The following is an 8,572-nucleotide window of genomic DNA, read 5'->3' as shown; positions in this document are numbered from 1 at the left end:
CCCCAAGTGAAGTCCTCAGAAGCAAAAGTTTATTTTTGACCTTGTCCTGCCCTCTTGTCTCAGTCCCATTCTCCTCTGAAGCTAATTATAGACACTAGAATCTCTCTCTCCCCAATTCAGGCCACAGAAACCAGAATATCTTTTCTCTAACGCCAGCTATAAAACCTAAAGAATATTAATTTTCCTCTGCCTTTCTGTGTATAAATTGGCCATAAATATATTATCTGACCTATTTTATTTGACTGTAGTTCATAGACCCCATTCAAGAGGGTCCTGCCCCATTCCCAGAAGAAAGGAACACATGCTCACAGAGATGAAAATAATCTGGACAGACAGACCTTGTTGGGTCTCCCTACTCAGTCTATTAGATCAAACACTTTTTGTCCAATTATATTTCTACATGATTGTCCATACTTTGTTTAACCTAAGCGTAAAAGGTGACATTTTCTCCTGTATCTTTGAGCCTTCATTCTGAATTTCCTGAGTACTCACATTAAATAAATTCATATGCCTTTTCTCCAGTTAATCTGCCTTTTGCAAGTTGGTATCTCAGCAAACTTTCAGGGTGCAAACAAGAGCTCTGCCTCCTACAGCTAAGATATGCTCCTTTGCGAGAAAGCACATCTGATAAAAACCTGTATTAGTAAACCGCACAGTATATCAAGGTGTTAGCGGAAAGGGGTCCCTATCCAGACCCCAAGAAAGGGTTCTTGAATTTTGAGCAAAAAAGGATTTGAGGCAAATCCATAGAGGAAAGTGAAAGCAAGTTTATTAAGAAAGTAAAGCAATAAAGAATGGTTACTCCATAGGCAGAGCAGTGGCATGGGCTGCTAAGCTGCTTATACTCGTTGTTACTTCTTGATTATATGCTAAACAGGGGGTGAATTATTCATGAGTTTTCCAGGAAAGGAGTGGGCAGTTCCCAGAACTGAGAGTTCCTCCCCATTTTAGACTATACAGGGTAAATTTCTGACATTGCCATGGCATTTGTAAACTGTCATGGTGCTGGTGGGAGTGTCTTTTAGCATGCTAATGCATTATAATTAGCATATGATGAGTAGTGAGGAGGACCAGAGGCTACTTTTGTCACTATCTGGGTTTGGTGTGTTTTGACCAGCTTCTTTACTGCAAACTGTTTTATCAGCAAGGTCTTTATGACCTGTATCTTGTGCCAACCTCCTATCTCATCCTGTAACTAAGAATACCTTAATCTACTGGGAATGTAGCACAGTAGGTCTCAGCCTCATTCTACCTAGCCCCTAGTCAAAATGGAGTTGCTCTGGTTCAAATGCCTCTGACAAAGGTTCATCTTGATTTTTCAAAAAGAGCTTCAGAATCACAATATCTAACCAATACCTTAATGAATACCTGAATTTCAAATGTACAAAATTATTTTGTGAAAACAATACAATAGACATCCAGGGTTGATATTATGGAAGGATATAGATCTGACCTACAATTTGATATTTCCTATTTCTGAGGCCTCTTTTGACATTCTCTTTGCCACTTCCATTATATTTGTTATATATTGGGGATCAATGAAAAAATATTAATAATTGCTAGGATATATTTTTTAAACATGAATTTGAAAATCATGAATTCATCAAATAAAATCAAGCACAGAGATAAAATTATGTGATTTTAGCTATCTTTTATTTGTATTAGTAGTAGTAGTAGTAATGATATCTGAAGATATCATTCAGGTATGAATGATAACTAACCTCTGAAGAGAAAACTCTGAAGAAAAAAAAATACCCAAAAAACTTAGTAAGAGTTCTTTAGTTAGAATACAGACTGAATAATATGCCCTAAAATAAATCACTGTCAAGTGCTAGTATTTTTTGGTAATCAGTGGGATAATTATCAATTAACCAAGAGAGCATTAATATTCCTCTTAGCTTGACTGAGCTTCAGACAAATTTCTTTCTGACTGTAGGCCTTGATCAACTTTTTCTTAGAGCATTGACTTTAGAAATCTTATAATTGTAAATTCTTTCTCTGAACCTTTGAGATGTAAATTTTTACAAAAACTCCTGACCAGTTTTACAACCCAGGAATGTCTTTTTTGAGAATTTGGGAGTCATCCCTTTCTTTGAAATATGACCACAGAGAAAGACAGTGCCTCTATCTCCCATTCTCTGTGGGAGGCTAGGAGCCTAACTTCCCCAAGAGCCAAGTAGCAAACAGAGATGGCCTAATCAAATTGACCAACCTCCCCTGAAAAGTCCTCCAGCACATTTCCACTAGCCGATCCCAGTGCTTAAAAACTCTCATGCCATTTGTTTCAGTGGAATTGAGTTCAGTCTCTCTACCATATTGAAATAGCCTTGGCCCCCACTGCAATAGTCTTGAATAAAATCTTACTTAACTTTATTCCGCATAGTTTTTCTTGACACCATCATAAGGCAAAAGATGCTTCCTGTTGAAACATGACCCAAAAGTGAGATTCTCAAGGCTCATTTCAGGCAATTAAATGTGTCTTGAGCAAAGCTTCTAGTAGTTTTACTCCTTATAGCTGAGTAAATCTTAAGCTTATCATCTCTACATTTATGAATATAAAACTCTACTCAGGGCCTTTTTATGTGATGAACATAACCTTTTCAAAATTTGAGGAATGATAAAAGAATAAAACAAATTTTCTCAGTAGAATTTAATAAAAGAGGTTATACATGGATGTTGTAATTCAGAATAATTTACATTTGATTTGATTTTGCAGGTCACTGCTCAAGCTTAGATGAGTAGCTCTGTTGTTGATTTGCTGACAGACGATTGAAACTTGCTTATACAGGCTGAGAAAACAAGGCATATACTGCTTGAATTTAAGGCAAACTCAAAACTGAAAGTTAATTCAGCCTAAATGCTGTGGGAAATTTTTCTCTGGAGGAAAAAGTAGTTACATTACTGAGAATACATGATTTATCTCTTTAGAATTCAGTTGAATATGTTCAATTTTTAAGCATCACACTCAACTTCATCTGCACAATTATCTTTTTATATTTAATTATTGAATATAATTGTTCATTATAAAGAACTAAATGCAAAAGTCTCTGAGGGTTATTTTCATCCATAGAGTCATTGATAGTATTATAGTTTGCGGCGTAGAATGACCACAATGGTCTTGTTTTAGTTAAATATTGTATTTGATTCACATAAAATTTAGGCCAATGGATTAATTTATTTATCACAGAAATAAGTAATTAATTCCTCAAAACTGACCAATCTACCATCAGAAGATTGTAAGTTGACAAATGCTCAAGAAGTGAAGAAAAAGCAATTCTTCTGAATGTCTTTTGTTCTTTTACAAAGTAGATTTAAGGGAACTGTTACATATCTATAAACTAGAAACTCTCATGTAGGTCTTCTTTCAACTTTAGCAGATGCAGCTACTCATCTAGAAAATTGGCGGTGGTAGGTTGCTTGTCTTCATCACAAATAGCTTGCCAACTTTCCATTTCCCAATTCCTAAAAGAGTTAAATATTCCCATTCATAAATGTATGTTTATCTTATACTAAGATAACACTAAAAATGTTGAACTGCAGGTAAACACACTTGATATTGTCAAAGAACATGCTTCAAAATGACAAAGACTGCACGATCTTTCTGCATACTTCATTATACTTAGGTAACTGCGGTATCCACAACCTGTGATGATAAAGTTACAATTTTAATATTTTTTTAATTTTTTTCTGGTGTAAAAACAATTTTAGTGCAAAGAAGTCAAGGGATCAATATACAAAATTCAAATTATACAATATTCAAAATATACAAATTTGAAGGTAAAGATGTGGTCAATAAATGAATAGTATTATTAGTATCAACTGTGATATTGTGATACTGCTTTAGACTAGAGCTGATGAGATGTGTTTGTGGAACTTGAACAGGGTTCTGACCAATTGGACTACAAATTCTTCTTTGCTGTCTAAAAACCTGCTGTGTGAACATAAAGAATTTAAGTGTTACAGACTGTTATAGCTCTCGTCACCTCAAATACAATATTGCTCCAAAGATATAAGAAAACAGTTCCTTCAATATTTTTTATGTAGGTAAAAATCTGGATTTTGGATAGTGCCAGAATTTTGCCTCATCAAGCTCAAAAGTTATTTCATCAAATCATTACATATTCTGTGATATATTTACATCTGTATGAATAGAGATACTTGAGAACACTTACATAGTTTATTGTGAGTTTTTCTTCACAAAATATGAGGATTTTTACCACCAGCAGTATAAAAAAGGTGGGTCACAGTCATTTTAAAAGTGTATTTTGTTTAATAAGTGTGTTCCTTATTGTTTTTATATTGATAAGATGTATAGTAAGTAACTTCTGAGACATCTCAGCACTGTGAATCTAAGAAAGCATTGTATCTTAAGATGGGACACATGAACTAGCTTCAGTGATAAAATACTGGTCAAATAGAAATGAGTAAGTGTAATGATAGTAAGTCTCAATGGTATACAAAACAATAGAAATGTATTAGAAATTCAAGATGCGTCTCAGATATTTCAGCTGAAAGCCTACTTTGGATTTAAATTTGAGCTAAATCTACCCTTTCTTATCTTTCATAACATCCTCTATTTACTGCCATTTTTTCGTCCGCCTTATTAAGTTCACCTTATCGGTTTCTATGATACCTACTTTGGACTCCTTAAAGAGAAAGTCAATGTCTTATTATTTTTGATACATTCAACCAAGATTTGGCACAAAGAATATAGCCAATAAATAATGGCTGATTATTGATTCTTTCCTTTTACTTACTAAACTGTGGTCAAATCTTTATATATTATTGTATTTTATTATGTGCTGTACCCCAGAGAGAAGGAATTTGAAGAATCATAAAACAGATATGAACATGAATCTTAATGAGAATAGATTAAAAAGAGAGAGAGGCACACATCTAAGTGATTATCTGGAGAGAGCCTTAAACAACAACAAAACCCTAAAATCAAGGCCCCGGCAGGTAAGAAGAGTGTGGGAATGTGACCGGGGGTGGGTGACTCTGGGACAGGAACAGTGTGCCAGAGCCCATACAGGAGGAGATGGTCATTTGTATGAAGTGGGGGTATTGTCGAGGAGGTCATCCGTGGAGTCTCAAAGTACCTTTGTATAAATTATGTTTCAATTGCAAAATACAAAAAAAGAGTAACTTTATAGTGGCAAAGGTTTTTGGAAGACCCTGCCTAAATCAAGGATCAAAGTCAAGATCATCAATACTAGGACATTGAAATTGTAGGCCAGCTGTTGGAACGCAATGAGAAGAACACAGTATTACTTCTGACGTTTTTGCTAATATGAGGAAACACTAGACAGACCCAAATTGAATGTCATTCTTCCCAACAATTGACCTATATTATTTAAAATTGTCCACATGATAAAAGTCAAGAAGCAACTATCACAGAGAAACAAAGAAAGTAAATGCAACATAGATTCTGAATAGTATGTATCTCCTATAGAGAACATTGTTAAGACAACTGACTAAACTTGAAAAAAATCTGAAATTCAGATTTAAGTAATGAATCAATGTTAATTTCTTGACATTGATGAGTATACTGTAGTTATATGAGATAATATGCTTTCTTGAAGGAAATGCACTTGAATATTTAAAATATTGGGACATGTTGTCAGCAACTCTCAATACATTCAGGAAAAAAGTCTGTTAGTATATATATTCTTTAACTTTTTCTCTAAGTGTTACATTGTTTCAAATTAAAACATTTTTAAAAGTGAAAAGGTAGTATATAAATATTATATATTTTTACTTCACATCCATGACAGATTAATGAAAGAATATGTGCTTCTTTCATTGATATATTATTAGCAACATGCATTAAATCAAGTATGAAAGTTAGAAGCATACTCTTCCTTTGGGGTAAACTGAGATTTCTCCATATGTGCTATTATTTTGTTAAAAAATAGTTGTTAAATTTGTTCAATTGAATGTAATGCCACAGTGAGTTTATTCTATGATGTGGCTATACATCTTATTTTTTCTTGCTACCTCCAAAGATAATAGAAACATAAAAAGCATATTAAAAAGACATACACAGCTAGGCACGGTGGCTCATGCCTATAATCCCAGCACTTTAGGAGGCCAAGGCAGGCGGATCACGAGGTCAGGAGTTTGAGGCCAGCTTGGCCAGCATGGTGAAACCCCATGTCTACTAAAGATACAAAAAATTAGCCGGATGTGGTGGCACACACCTGTAATCACAGCTACTCAGTAGGCTGAGGCAGGGGAATCACTTGAACTCAGGAGGTGGAGGTTGCAGTGAGCCGAGATCACACCATTGCACTCCGGCCTGGGCTATAGGGCGAGACTACATCTTAAAAGAAAAATAGATATACGCACGGAAGAATTTCCCATGCCGGCTACCAGGTATGTTGACACCATATGGCCTGTTTGAATATCAATAGAGGTGCAATTGTGTGTATGTGCATGTCTGTGTGTGTGTGTGTGTGTTTGCATATCCATGTTATATATAATAGCTTTGAAAGTCTGGGGACCAGGGGCACCCAACTGCTCTTATTTCCCTCTAAAAGGACTCATGAAGAAATGGCTGAATCTGAAATAGTGGAGTAACAAAGGTGGCCACAAAAATTTTGTTAAACCAGAAAGAGGAAGTGCCTCAGTACTACTGAAGATATGTCAAAAAGACATAATGCCCTGTGGGACAGGGAACCTGGCCAAATTCTGTACAAATTGGGCATCCAAATGTGTAATCATGACAATAAATTATACTGAAACAGAATCAAAAATTTCATAGCAATTAACAAAAATAGGAAGAAAGAAGTCATGCTTTTCTTGAGAAAAAAAAGTAAGTTAAACTTCAAAAAATTTTTTTAGTGCCCTTACTATATGAAAAGTTTCAGATATGTATCGGAAGTGGAGTTAATATGTGCAAAGGTCTGAGGATTCAATATACTTATTGCCTCAAAGTACCTTTCCATAGTGTATTTATCATTCACAAAAGGAAATAAATGTTTCTCTTAGAGTAGAGAGATTATAGACAGTGCCTCCTTGAGTAAGCGATAAAAATAAGCATCACCAATATGGGAAAAAAATGACCTTCTATGTTTCTGGTATAATATAATGAGTAACACACCAGACCAAATACAATACCATTTTGTAGTATTTTTACCAGAAATATTTAACTGACTTTATTTAACCACAACAGTGAAGTACAGCTGGATTGCTGGAAATTCCACAAGCCACTGGCCTGAACTCCTCAATAATATCAATATCATAAATGACCCAAAAAACTGTAGGCGCTCTTCCAGATTTGGGAAAACTGATACTAAATGACAACAAAATGCAATCTGTGATAGCCTAGGTTAGTGGAAAAGCAGCTATAACAAAAATTTGGGGGACAACTTGGACATTTTGAAAATATACTATATATTAGATAATTCTATATCAATAGTAATCAACTTCCCTATATGTGATCATGCTATTGTAGTCATGTGGCAAATAGCCTTTTTTTTGTTTTTGTTTTTGAGTTAGATGCTAAAGGCAAAATCAAAAAACATGGGGTGGGGAAGAAGTGGGAAAGGGAGAGGTGGGAGAGAAGAGAGAGAAGAGGGCTGGAAGAGGTAAAGCAAAGTGGCAAATGTTACCAATTGGCGAATCTTCAGTGAATGGTATACTGCAGTTATTATTTTATACCTTCTTATTTCCTGTAAATTTCTATTTTTCATAATACAATTTTAGAAAATATATAAACAAGTGGGCCACCTATATCAACTCACAATATATTCATTATTATTCATAATATTTCCAACTTTGTCCACTTTTAAAGTTTTCTAAAAATGCAGACACATATGCCTCCCTTAAAACTTGTGCCTGCTTCTCCACAAGCAAGGATATTTATATATATCCATAATTTCTGTGAACAGAAATTGCTATTTGTCTAACACTGATCATTGTAGTGTCATGTTCATTTATGATGCTATTTAGATAAATAAAATAATGCTCCATTTGTTATGCATTTTATTGCACTCTACTAAAATAAGCATTTAGAATTGATGTTTCAAATAAATGTTGAACTCATATTTATTTATCTCTGTCATACATTCATAATAATATATTTTATTTGATGTTTCATGACATTTACTTTTATAATCTGAAAAATCACTTCAATTAATCTATGAAATATTCACAAATGCTATATAGCTGAAAGAAAAACCATGTTTTAGAAGTATTTCACATTCTTAAAATGTGACAGCATTTTTTTCTAACTTAAAAGGCAAAGTCTCTTTTCCCATCACTTGAATCCAACTGTCCCTGTGAGTTGCTTTGGCTGTTAAAATATGGCAGAAGAAGTTGCACGCCAGGTCAGAGTCTAGGCCTCAAGAGGCTACATGTGCTTCATTGAGAGCTACATCACTCAAGGAAAGTAACAGGGTGTGAAAGTTGCAACGTCTCCGCAAAGTAACACCAGCATGGTCAAATATTCATATCCAAAGGCTGTCACCACATTTTTATTCAGTTATTTTCTGCTGCTTTTTCATTTTTCCACTATTCTTTTTATGTCTAAATATTATTTGTTTTATATATACTGTATAATAAATCATAA

This window comes from Pan paniscus, chromosome 3 (assembly GCF_029289425.2).
Source record: "Pan paniscus chromosome 3, NHGRI_mPanPan1-v2.0_pri, whole genome shotgun sequence".
NCBI classification, from domain to species: domain Eukaryota; kingdom Metazoa; phylum Chordata; class Mammalia; order Primates; family Hominidae; genus Pan; species Pan paniscus.
This window is presented reverse-complemented; position numbering follows the sequence as displayed.